This window comes from Lepidochelys kempii, chromosome 7 (genome assembly GCF_965140285.1).
Source record: "Lepidochelys kempii isolate rLepKem1 chromosome 7, rLepKem1.hap1, whole genome shotgun sequence".
Lineage (NCBI taxonomy): Eukaryota > Metazoa > Chordata > Testudines > Cheloniidae > Lepidochelys > Lepidochelys kempii.
In genome coordinates this window covers 98,985,803-98,999,361 of record NC_136386.1, presented here as the reverse complement: position 1 = coordinate 98,999,361, position 13,559 = coordinate 98,985,803, and the positions used below count along the sequence as shown (strand labels likewise).

The 13,559-nt window shown below is 40.3% G+C and overlaps 2 protein-coding genes across 4 annotated transcripts in view; one reads left to right on the top strand and one right to left on the bottom strand.

Annotated features, from left to right (window-relative positions):
- Window positions 1–13,559, top strand: part of LOC140914936 (uncharacterized) — a 136,574-nt gene that overhangs the window by 50,818 nt on the left and 72,197 nt on the right. Inside the window, exon 3 of one of the 3 annotated variants that reach the window (XM_078853844.1) lies at window positions 1,504–1,583. The gene's annotated coding sequence lies outside the window, so the exon portion shown is untranslated. Of the gene's footprint in view, window positions 1–1,421; window positions 1,584–13,559 lie in introns of all 3 variants that reach the window. The other 2 variants (XM_073354027.1, XM_078853843.1) reach the window with 2 other exon arrangements.
- TCERG1L (transcription elongation regulator 1 like) overlaps window positions 1–13,559 on the bottom strand; it is a 327,912-nt gene that overhangs the window by 273,000 nt on the left and 41,353 nt on the right.

Sequence of the window (13,559 nt, the reverse complement as noted above, 5' to 3'; positions counted from 1 at the left end):
AGGAGTTCCTCTGACAGAAGCCACCATGGAGAGATACTAATTAATAGCTAATTGCTCAGCCACTGGGACCATGCTTTACTTCCAGCTAGAGCCATCTACTTTTGGGTTGCACTAGGGACCCATGTCTCCCTTTCTAGCCTAAGTGAAATAGCTGCCACATTGTACGAGTACAACCTGATCCCCCACAATGTAATTTCCACCTCCTGTGACCTCTGCTTATATTTCATGCCTTCCTCTGTCATTTTCTCTCCTTTCTCCAAAAGGCAGTATCCATGGCAGAATCAACAGCCTCAAAACACGAGTGCAGAAAGGGTAGCTAATTTTTTGTGGGACAATTTGGGAGTACTTTGGCTTTGATAATACTGCTCCTTGTAAGGATGCAAGTATTCTTTGTCTATATCTGCAGAAAGAAGCCAGGTCTAAGTGGAGGGAGCCAGGAAAGATTTTAGGTGGATGTTCTCCAGTGAAACAGGGAGTGGGCACATAGTGCTAGGCATAATACTATTTTCCACATTCTAATGAAGTTCTTTGTTCAGTGTTCCTGTGGTTCCTTACCATTGTCATCCCTTAGCTGTGAGATAATGCACCTGGAGCCTTAAGTGTGTTCTGCAACATACAATTGTCACATCTGCCAAGACAGAGTATTTACTATATAGGCAGATCCAAATCGTTCTGTGTACTGTTTGGTGTACTTGGTCCTCACTCAAGCATTTATTCAGAGTGGGTTTTTTTAATAGTGCTGACAAGTGTATTTCTATCTAGCCATTCCTCCCTGCTGATCCTACAGAGACTAGTGAGAACTCAATTATCTCATCCTGAAATCTTTGCCCCTCTTAGTACCCTCATTCCAAAATACCTAAAAGCCAGCATATCTGTAGACAGTAATTCTGTTGCTAATAGTTGTAACTGTCATGTGAATATGCACAGATACTTGTATTCAGCTACCAAGTCCACAAATAAATTTCTACTTTTCACTGACTTTGAACATGTGCAGTTTCTTTGATTCTCTAAAATGCTCAGCAACAATTACAACTAAATGCCCCCCTCACTTATTAATAATTCCATTTAATTCATTTTGAAGAGATGCTTACTAAGAATTCCTCTGTTGCACAATCTCAGTTGCTGACGGATACTTTCTCTGTGTTTTCAGTAAAGCAGAGAATTTTTGAGCCTGATGATACCAGTTCTATTTCCCCCAGAAAAAAAGATGAAATAAAGTGATAAAAAGATAAAAGATAGACACAACTGGGAAAAAAAGTATATTCATCGTTTATATAGCCAATTCTGACAGAGTGCAGCAGGCAGATGCAGAATTATTTGGACTGGACTGAACTGAAGCTCTGAGCTAGAACTCTGCTTCTTTGCAACAGGCAGAAAAGATTAAATGAAAAGAGACATCACAAACATTGTCTAATTCACAGGAAAATTCTCATTTTTGATCTGTACTCGGCTCTTCTATCAACAGAGCCATTTATCTATCTCAAATATTTTGCAACTACACAGAACAAAAAGATGGACCCTGCCCCAGATAAAGACAATCATGAAAATATTCAGGGATCCTGAGGAACAAAAGTATAAATAAGGTACCAATATTATTTTTATTGCTATTTGAAGGATTCCCAACTCAGATTTTATTTTAAATTCTTATATTATTATTGTGTTTGGAGATATATATATAATTCATATATCCGTGTAATATGTTATAGGCCTAGTGTGGATGAAGTGTGCTTGATGTGAGTTGTGTGTTGACAACCGAAGCAAGAATTTGAGGTTTTAAGTGAGGTTTTAAGCTGTTTGTGAAAAATAACTCTCTTATGAGAAAGACAGAGAAATATCAGATAAGGAAATAACATTGGGGGGCATTGTCATGATGGTGTACCTGTTGCAGTGTACCTGTTGCAGTTGTAAACAAGAACTGGGGAAAGAGGAACATCTTGGGCCTGGGACTGTTTCTAAACATCTTGGGTTTTGACAATTTGCCCAGAACTGTCTCTTTGAAATTGCCCAGACAGTTGATGATATGACAGAGTGGATTATAAAAGATGTTCGATACACTTGCAATTTGGAGTCGTTCGTGGATCCAGAGCCCTGTTTATATTAAGATGTGGTAATGCTGGCTTCCCGCATCTTGTGATCGGACTGAACGTCACCTGGCATTGGGACTTCAAGTCTGACCTTCAGACTCTGGTGTAGTATGCTTGGGTTATGAATGTGGAGTGGGTGGTTTATTTTGTAAGCAATAAAGAGTATTTGTGGATTATATACCAACACTGTGTCCTGTATCTGCCTGTTCCCCTATCTCATAGGGAGAATCCTGCTGTGGGTCTAACAATTGTACTAACATTCAATCGGTGGTCCTATTCAAGGGCCAATCAACCTCACCAATGTGTGACAGTGGTTGACGCAGGAGAAATTTGAGAATATATAATTTGAGGAGCCCTCGCAGTGCCTGGCCCTTTCTAGCATTCTCTACCTATAAGCCTGGCCTTTAAAGCCAAATACATTCTGAGTTCACCACCTTATCCAGACTTGCAACAAGAACATTTTAGAAAAGGTGTGTTGATTGAAACTCCCAGAAAATCTTCCAGTAACTTCAAAACTGCGGTAGACCAATGATGCCAGGCTCTCTCTCAGATGTTGTTTTCCTAATCATCAATCATAATCATCATCTATTCCACATCTAGTCTTAGCTGCACAGATCATCACATTCATATCAACACTAGTATATGGACAGAACTACTGATTTTATTCAGGGTTCAAAGCTTATTTTGATTCTAAGGCTGCGGAAGACCCTTCTAAATTCAGATCTGGCTGCAGCATTCAGGACTCCCTGCAAAAATTAGATATTAGCAATAATGAGCTTATCCTCACTCTCTTCGCCTTGTCCCACCCTGCTTTCTACTTTTTGAGGCTTATTAAAATGTGTCCACAGAATAAAAGGAGAAGAAACACATTTTAAAAAGGAATCTGAAAGAAGAGATTAAGAGGGAGGATAAAGAAGAGAAAAAGAGGTGGATGTTTTGTGGAAGGAGAAATGGAGCCAGAAAATACAAAGGGGACAGTAAAAGGGAGGAGCAAAGAAAGATGCAAGAGAGTTTAAACATATTTTTTTCCTTTTTAAATTAGTTTCTTCCTTAACCAGAGAAGCCAAGGTCAGACAAAGCTGGATTCATTTGGAGGTTAAAACTCACAACCTAACTTTTCTATGGAAGAGGTGAAAGCTAAGGTAAACTGTAGAAGAGAGAGAGCGCAGATTTCAGAGTTTTGCAGACAGAGGAAAATGCACATAGGTATGTGTGTGCATATGCAGACATATGCTGCCATGCCATTAGGCTTATCAATTTTGGTTGGACATATTCCTGGAGGTTTCATCCCATGACATAATCTTTAATTAAAGATTAATCGTTAATTTCTGGAGAGTCCAGGACAACATGGAGGGTCGGCAACATGGAGGGCCATGCACAGTCTGCATGACATTACCACTGTGTGGTAGCTGTTAGGGCAGTCAGATGGGATGTGAGAGACCTAACCCTGGTCTACACTAGGACTTTAGGTCGAATTTAGCAGCGTTAAATCGATGTAAACCTGCACCTGTCCACACGATGAAGCCCTTTATTTCGACTTAAAGGGCTCTTAAAATCGATTTCCTTACTCCACCCCTGACAAGTGGATTAGCGCTTAAATCGGCCTTGCCGGGTCGAATTTGGGGTACTGTGGACACAATTCAATGGTATTGGCCTCTGGGAGCTATCCCAGAGTGCTCCATTGTGACTGCTCTGGACAGCACTCTCAACTCAGATGCACGATTGTTTGCTGTTGCTCTGATGCAGGGAGGGGCGACTGATGACACGGCTTACAGGGTTGGCTTACAGGGAGTTAAAATCAACAAAGGGGGTGGCTTTACATCAAGGAGTATTTCAGGCAGCACTTCACGGAGGGTTCCAATAAGAAATGGTGCACCTAAGTTATTTTTCTTATTGGAACAAGGAGGTTAGTCTGGCCTCTGATTGATACATGGCTAGATTTACCTCACTGCACCTTCTCTGTGAGTGACTGCAGTGTGACCTAGAGGAATGAGTCCCCTAGATAGGGGGGCGGGGTGGAGGTTTGCAAATGAGCATAAAACAAATCTGGTCTATTTCTTGTTTTGATACACTCCATCTATCTTTTACATCTTTGGCTGGCAGCAGACAGTGCAGAAGGACTGCATGCCATCCACATCTCATGGCTGCTCGGCAGAAGATGGTACAATAGGACTGCTAGCCATCCTCATCTCTTGCCTGCCTGGCAGAAGATGATGCAATAGGACTGCTAGCAATCCGTATCACCTGCTTGCTCACCATAAGATGGTTCAATAGGACTGACTGCAGGACTAAAGAGAATGACCTGATCAAGTCACTCCAAATTTAGTCCCTGCGCCCATGTCTGCCCAGGCACTCCTGATCGACCTCACACAGGCGACCAGGAGCACCTCGGACATGACAATGATGGCTACCACTCCTATTGCACCGTCTGCTGCCACAAGGCAATGGGTTGCTGCTGCTGTGTAGCAATGCAGTACCGCGTCTGCCAGCACCCAGGAGACATACGGTGACAGTGAGCTGAGCAGGCTCCATGCTTGCCGTGGTATGGCGTCTGCACAAGTAACTCAGGAAAAAAGGCGCGAAACTATTGTCTGCCCTTGCTTTCACGGAGGGAGAGAGGGAACGGGCGCCTGATGATATGTACCCAGAACCACCCGCGACAATGTTTTAGCCCCATCAGGCATTGAGATCTCAACCCAGAATTCCAATGGGCAGCGGAGACTGCGGGAACTGTGGGATAGCTACCCACAGTGCAACGCTCCGGAAGTCGACTCTAGCCTCGGTACTGTGGAAGCACTCTGCCGAGTTAATGCACTTAGAGCATTTTCTGTGGGGACACAGACACTCGAATATATAAAACCGATTTCTAAAAAAACCACTTCTATAAATTCGACCTAATTTCGTAGTGTAGACATACCCCTACTTTCAAGCCTCCATTCTGAATCAGTTACAGTGGGGACTTGAATGCAGGTCTTCTGCATCCCAGTCAAGTGCTCTAACCATTAACAGCTACAGAGCATAAGGGGATCACAGCCACTTTTATGAATGGCACCTAAGTCCCCTTGAGAGGATAGCTGGTGATGGCCATCTCCTTAAAAGGACACTGAGATGGGGAATTAGTGAGCCTTTAGTTTCTAATGTTAGCATGAACTAGCACACTGCTAAGTTAACATTTAGACTGTAAACATTGCAGTGGAATGTTGAAATCATAATGACAATTTTCGTGAACATTCTACCAAGCATAATTTAAAGTTTCTGTTAATTCTAGATATTGTATTAGTGTTTTAATACAAAACTATTTTTGTGATCTAAACTTTCAAACAGTATTTGTTTAACTTTTCTCAGTATTAACCCAAGGTCACTTACAGATCAATAACTGTATCAACTTCCTGTGACATAATATACACATGAAATATATACAGACTTGTATGCAATGCATGTGGAACATACAATATGAACCAAGAGAATCAGTTTTCAATGATAAACCTGAAGTGCTTGCTCTCCCACATTAAGCAGTTGAACAGAACTGATTATTTAAAATAAAAAATCATGAAGCCATAGTTTTGCAAACAAAGTATATCCAAATAAGTAACATTTGACTCATGAAGAGGGATATCATAATTCTTAATATCTGATGAGAAAAGTTGAAATGCAATGTTTGAGCTGCTGCTAACTTTTACATTTCTGATCAAGCTTTTGTGAAGGTAAGAGATAAAGTAAATGCTCTTCTTGATACAGTGTGTTCAGAAGGCATGAAACCAGATACGTGAAATGGACAGAATCTCAGTGTGCTATATCTTAGCAGATTTATGTTCTCCCATATTGCATGGTGATAAATATTCCGTATAACTGCTGCACAGGGATTAGGTCATACAACTGTCATTGAATACAAAAGGCCTCATCATATACCTGCATGCAGTAATCAATGTAGTGGAGAAGCATTAGCGGCATGACACTTCTATGACTATCAACAAGCAATAATCAGAATGAGAGGGAAGAGAAGAGAACACTTGAAGAGTCAGTTAAGATCAGTGTAGGAAGAAGGAGACAGCAAAAAGAGCAGGAACACAGTGACTGTTCCTAATATGGGATACCATCATATTCTCTTCATTGAACCATTTTTAATATTTATTTTTAGAGAAGGAAATTAGTTTTTCTTCATTTATCAAATAAAATCTCCCTTCTTCAATGTAAAACACATACTTTTAAGTTTGCCACATCCTGTCTCTATACAGTCCCCATCTAGAATGAATCTCAACTACTTCTTTCAGCAGAACTTGACTTGATTTGTCTCCTTTAAAACCAGTTCATGTCACTTTTTAATGTGTGACTTTAGTCTGGAAAAATATGGTAAACATGGCACGAAGCAGAACAATATTTATTCCTTTTCAATTATTTCTACATCAAAAGTGTATATTTAAAAGTAAAAGTGTGGTTTATTTTAGAGCCAGCTCTGCAAATTCAACCTGAGATCTGAAAGCCAAGCTGTGATCTTTTTGGCTGGTGTGCCATCTTCAGTAATAAGGTTCTGCATACAAAATTCTGCCCTCAATTAAACCTGAACAATCTAGTGAATTTGTGCATTTAGAATTAAATTAATAATCTTCTTGATGTTGCATGAGCCAGAACATTATCTGTGTTATCCTCATACCTGTTTTGGCTGTGCTATTTTAGTAATATTTGGGGCATACATCACCAAAGATTGTACAACATTATTAACATTGTCCCAAATAAGCAGTGGTCCAATCATTGGTCTTTCAGGATTACAAAGAAAAGGTAATACTTCTTGATGTTGTTTTTCAATAGTTTTATTTAAAAATTACAATCCACAAACTTCCATAAGTAGAAAAATTCCCGAGGTGTCCAATGCAGAACTGGGTATTAAACTTCTCTTCTGACACTGAAGACCCCAAAACAGCAAGTGCATTAATGGTATAATTTCCTCTAGCTTCTTGTTCCAAGAAATCTAATTAAGTATCTATTGCTAAATATGCCATGTTTTTGAAGCAGAAGTTGGACCAATAAAAGATATTACCTACCCACAAAATATTACCTACCCACATTGTCTCTCTAATATTGCTAACTACGTCATGTTTCACACCTCATTTATCTGCTGCCTTAAATGTCCAAACTGTCAAAAGTGTGAGCCCAAAATAATCACATTCCCAAAAGAGTATGCATCTCGTGGATGTAAGTAGTGTTTTAATTTATTTTGAGCCTTTTTTGAGTCATCAGATAAAAACCAAAATGTAAAGTGATTACCCGGGGTCTTTTTGATGAAAAATCTAGATTCCAGAAAATAATTTGTTTGGGGATCTATTTCTCCTCACTTTGTATGCAACAGGAATTGGTGTAGAACAGGGGCGGGCCAACTTTTTGACCTGAGAGCCACATCGGGTTTCCAAAATTGTATTGAGGGCCGGTTAGGGGAGGCTGTCTCTCTGCAAACAGCCAGGTGTGGCCCAGCCCCGCCTCCTATCCAACCCCCTTGCTTCTTGCCCCCTGATGGCTCCCCTGGGACTCCTGCCTCATCCAACCCACCCTGTTCCCTGTCTCCTGATGCCCCCCCTCCCCCGGGGCTCCTGCTCCATCCATCATCCCCTGCTCCCTGTCCCCTGACCACCCCCGGCCTCCTCACCCCATCCAACCCACCCCCCCACCTCATTCCTGACTGCCCCCCCGGGACTCCTGTCCCATCCAACCCCCCGTTCCATGTCCTCTGACCCCCCTGGCCTCTGACCACACCCCCAAACTCCCCTGCCCTCTATCCAACCCCTCCTGTCCCCTTACCGGGCTGCCTGGAGCACCGGTGGTTGGCGGCGCTACAGCCGCACCGCCCAGAGCAGCAGGTTAGGCTGCGGCTCTGCAACTGCGCTGCCCGGCCACCCAGAGCATGGCGTGGCGCACTGAGGCTGAGGGGAAGGGGGAACAGCAGGGGAGGGGCCGGGGGCGAGCCTCCCAGGCCAGGAGCTCAGGGGGCCATCAGTTTGCCCACCTCTGGTGTAGAACATGGGGAGAATAAGTTCCAAAAATATTATTTGTATAACTGTAGCACCTAGAAGCCCATGGGCCCCATTGTTCTAAACATTGCATATACACAGAACAAAATGACGATCCCTGACCTACTTACAATCTAAATATATTCTCAGAATATAATTTGAGTAAACCTAAAGAAAGAAACTATCCTAGCATACTAGATTTGCATGGATGCAAATGAATATAGCCTTTTGTTTGTAGCTTTATAATTCAGTGGATTGTAATTGAATGCAAAGTTTAAATGGTGGCCTTTTAAGACCTGATAATGCTTCCATTGAAGCCAATGGCAAAATTCCCATTGATTCAGTTGCACAAGCTTAGACACTTTAGAGAAATTTACACCTGTAAAGTCTGCAGACACCCACAGACACACTTTTGAATTGCATCTGCAATCTGAGTGTTTACAGCTTTAAGTACATGATTGCAGACACAAACCAGATAGTTAGAAGCACATGTATTCTGACTGTGCCCAGTTTGTTTGGCAGCTGCAAATTTTAGATACAAAAATATTTAAGAATAATGATGGTCCTGATCCTGCAATCCTTGCTCAGACAAAATCACAACTGATTGTATATAGACTGCAGAAATGGGCAACAGACCTGATGGCTGTAAATCTACTGCAATACCTAATAAATAATTTCTGATACACTCATCTTTGAATAATTAACATGCAATTTGATTTTTGTGGTAATAATTAAGGAATGTTAAACAGCACCTGCATCCTTACACAGTAATTCAGCATGTCCAAGGAATTGATATTTTTTGTCCTTAAACAATCCACCTTTATTTGAAATCTTTATATGAAACCAGCTTATCTAAGTAAAAATCAGTAGGGATTTTTCTGGGAGGGAAGACATGAAAGAACTCTCTCATGGAGGGAAGAAATATTGGAGATGCTAAAAGCCCTCTGAAACCCTTCCTGTACTATCCAGATTCAATAAGGTTGTTAGAGTTAAAGAATACACCTATTCGTGCTGTGTTATGGTGTTGACTGAAACCTATAACTTGTTCATGCTGCTTATATTTTTCTCAAAGACTGACTGCATGTCATGCAGGTTTGCCTCAAAGGTATACAGCTGACAGTATTCCTTATGGACTCCCAGACAGATAGTATTAATATTCTCTTAAATGGCAGGTATCTCTTCAAGGTTGTACTACACGGATGACAGTAAAAACTTAAGAGATTAAGAAAACCTTCAGGACTATGCCCACGCAGCCACACACACGAGAATTGCATGGTGCTCTGGGCTGCTGAGCCCCAATTAATTTTCCATAAAAGAACAAGCTGAATAATCACCTTCACAAACCATGTCCATGTTTGATTCTTACCGATCTTAAGGAGTGACATTGAATGGAATAAGCCTAAGCGTGGGGCACCACTTGACACCGTGATTGAAAATTATCCTGTACTTTGTTGGGAGAGCATTTATCATTTTATAAAGGCTTTACTGGAGCCACCCCCAACCCTCACCGTGAGCCTGGTTACTTTTGCCTGCTAGGATACACTGCAGATGGACCTGATCTAATAGGGATCTGTTCAATTCCTGATGTACCCTGGTGCAAGTTCAAAAGCCAGACCTACATATCGATCAGGAATACCATCACGCCAGAGTATTTTGATTACCATGCAACTAACACAGTACATTTAAATTGCTATAGGACAGGCAGCAATGTGAAATGTTAGAGTGAGAAAGTAAACCCCTAATCCATCTAGTCTACCAATTGTGAGAAGGAAATCCTGGTTGGGGCCCAGGTAGGCTCAGAGAGGGGACAAACATGGACAAGCCAATTGATTCTGCCCGGTCCTTATTTAGGAGCCTAAGAATCCTCCCAGTTCAACATTAAATGACATCACAATTCCAGTCCCCGTGCTCAAGCGAGAGCAGGGACTGCTGCCTCCTAATACTCCCAGAGCTGCCAATGCTCCAAAGAGGGTTGCAGGAGGAAGAGAGGCCATGGCTTGATATTCTGTCTACCAAGCTTCTTTTCTTGCATACTACTGGGAATTTTGAAATGTACCTTTTCCTTAAAAGGCTGAATTGGGAGTCACAAACCAACTCCTAGTTCATTCTGAAGTAGCCCAGCCATAGTAATCTGCAGCACTTGAGAAGAAGCCAAACTAAAATGAACGCATTTATAGTTCCCAATTTAGTTTTTCAAGTGGAATCAACATAATTGAATTGAAATGTTAGAATAATTTATAAAAACAAATTTGTTTAATTTCTCAAATGGGTTTATTATCTACTTTACGATCTTTGTAGCATACACAGAAAAGGATAAGAGGCTCAGATGAGAATTATAGAGTAATGTTATTCATAAGCAAGCCTTATCAGTCTCTATACAGCCTGCATATTTTTTATATACTGCTCAACTCTTTAACCATTCAAACCTTGGGAACTGAAAGATTCTTCTCTCTCCTCATTTCTCATACAAAATGGATTTATGCCTCTTGTAAAACCACTTTTTAACTGATCAGAGGTTTTGAAGCTTGGTGATTTTGATGACCCTGTCACAATCTGAAATCCTAATTGTGTAAGCACCGATAAAATCCAAGTGTTTGAAACTTCTTGGAAAAACCACAAGTATCACTTTTTAAATGAAAAATTCTTCATAATAGCAATACATTGACGAAGTGCCAAATTCATTCACTGAAGACAAATTCTCATTTGAGTCAATGGGGTGGAACAGTGGAAACAAGAAGGGGGAAATGGCTCATTTGCTGTTCCACTAGTGGGTTGTCAGGTAAGGCACTTTCTTTCTATATACAGGCTTGCAAAAGATGCTCTTCCCCAAAAAACAGAGCAGTGAATTTGGAAGAATATGCAGGTAATTCCAGTAAGCAGACTATTATAATACCAAATTAAAAGCTTTAACTACAAATACAGTCTAGTTATTTAACCAGCTTAATACTGAAATTTAAAATTGGCCACTTATTACAATTTTATTGCAGTTTTAAAAATACTGAATGCTTTAAAGAATTTAAAGAGAAATTCTCAAGTAGGCAGAAAATAAATTATTTCTAGGGATTATGACTCCTTGGGGGTAAAGAAATACTTTATTGGTATGGAGCATATTTTCTTTATAACTCCTTTCACTGATCTACTGGACTTATTTTGAAACAAGTAGTTTAAAAGGAAGGTGGTCTTTCCACTACATTTTTTTTTCTTATTTACGCCCAAATCTTCAGATTGCCTGCTTTTATATTTGAATTTTATATGTAGAAATTTGATATCGCCACGTAGAGGTGAACAAGTGGAATGGAACACACTTCTTTCTAATTTGTATATTTCAAATTAAGGGAATGATGGAAATACATATATGCCATTTGCAATTTTTAGTTCATAATGTGGTTTGGATACATGCCTTGGCTTTAAATTTAATCACCAAGGCAGACACAAAGCACTATAAAAGGATTGGCTTTAAATAGGGCTGTACAAAGTGACTGTGTAGAACCCAGAAGGCACCAACAATTACAAGTGGGTTCAGGCTGCAGAGAGTGAATAATCAGTCCAGATATAGAAAATGTTGTAGATCTGGGATGATACTACTGGAGCAGCTCTGGGTCCCCTCTCATTCCTATCTTTAGACTCCCTTCCTATCTTAGGCCTTCATCCATGTTGGTGTAGGGGGTCTACCGACATGGACCCAGTTCAGAACTGAGTCACTGTTGTTGGAGTGAGGAAGAAAAGGATTAGGAGCCCAACTCTCAGGCTTTCAGGAGGTGCTGGGTTTGTGCTCTCTTTATTTTCTATATTGATGGGTTGGCAGGTAGGATAATTTCTAGCCCCAGGTGCAATATGGATTTTAGGAGAAGATGGGACCAGGAAGCATCCCTGTTCCAATAGACAACAGGGGAGTAGGGAAACTCATTATTGCAGAGGCATATGCAATACACAATATGTAGAAAATAAAGACCTCCAATCTTGCAAACCTCTGTAAGCCTGAACTCCCCCTGAACTCAATTAAAAGTCAGTCACAGGATCATGCCCAAATAGTTATTTGTATACATGCCTCACCTGGCCAATATCATGGCTTACATGTTTTCAGTAAACTCTTGTCATGATAGTACTTACTTGAAAAATAGAAATTTCAACTTTAAACAAAGCCAAGACAAGAGTCCAGTTCTGTGAAACACTGGCTCTAAAGATATTTCTTAATTATTAAGAAAGTTACCTCTTACTGAGCAAAGCACTTTAGCCTATGTATAACTAGCCCCAATGTAGTTGGCCATTTCCCCCTTCTTGTTTCCACTGTTCCACCCCAAACTAGTTCAATGTAGGGTATGAAGTCAATGGGACTACTCATTTTTTTCTAGTTTGGAGTCTTAGTTAACTTTTTACTAAGCAAATGAAATAAGTTTATGTTTAGAATCTCTGATTGGAAGTCATTCAATCTGATGACAATCAGATGTATTAAATTCTGTGTGGGGGCAGATACTTGGAAATGTGAACACATTTTTTACTACAAGAATAAACTGATTCATGTGGTGTGTAAGATTTGCCTATGGATTAAAAAAGTTTAGTGTTGGGACTCAGGTGACATTATTCCAAACTCATTATTTCTGTCACAACTTTTTCCATGAGAGACTACTTGTAATTCATCTTAATGCTATTATTTAACATGTACACCACAGATCAATGACAGAACCACAGTCATCCAATACTTCTCCAATTACATTTAAAAGAAAAGTCTGTGTGATTCAATTTTTATGTTTATTCCTCCAAAAGGGTTGTGTAGCTGTCTCTTTTAGATCCCTCAGCGCTTGGTTGACTGCATAGTTTGGCATCTCTGTGTGCAGCACTGTATGCAGGAAGGAATTTTCTAACTACATTTTCATGCATTTTTATGAATACATTTTATTTTCATTTTTTTTAAAAGTCCAAATAGAGAACCCATTGACTTGGGCCTAAGTTAATCTTTTCAAATACACCATTTGTATTATTTATTTGAATTACAGTACTGTCTAGAGCCCCCTGCTGAGACCAGGATCTCCTTTTGCTGCACAGACACACAGTAAGAGACAGTTCTTGTCTGGAGCAGTTTATCTAAATCCAACAGACAGAAAAAGGAAGTATCATAAACCTTATTTTACAGGTGGGCAATCGGGCAGAGTGAGATTGGGTGATTTGCCCTGGATAGTAGAAAACCTGTGGCAGATCATCGAATGGAGCCTAGGTCTCCTGAGGACCTTAACCACAGGACCATGCTTCTTCACCTCCTACCTTCCTCTTTGTTAGTATATTTTCTTCACTGTATGCTAGAATGTTTGTGAGACCAGGCCTATCTATTTTGTTCTGTTCCTTAGTGACAAACAATGGACTACATAGATCATTATCTACCATTGATCTATTCAACTTTTAAAGAGCATTAAAATATGTAGGAATAATAGGTAAGCCTACCTTTATAGTACTTGTTCATTGCTGAAAGGGTAGAATTATT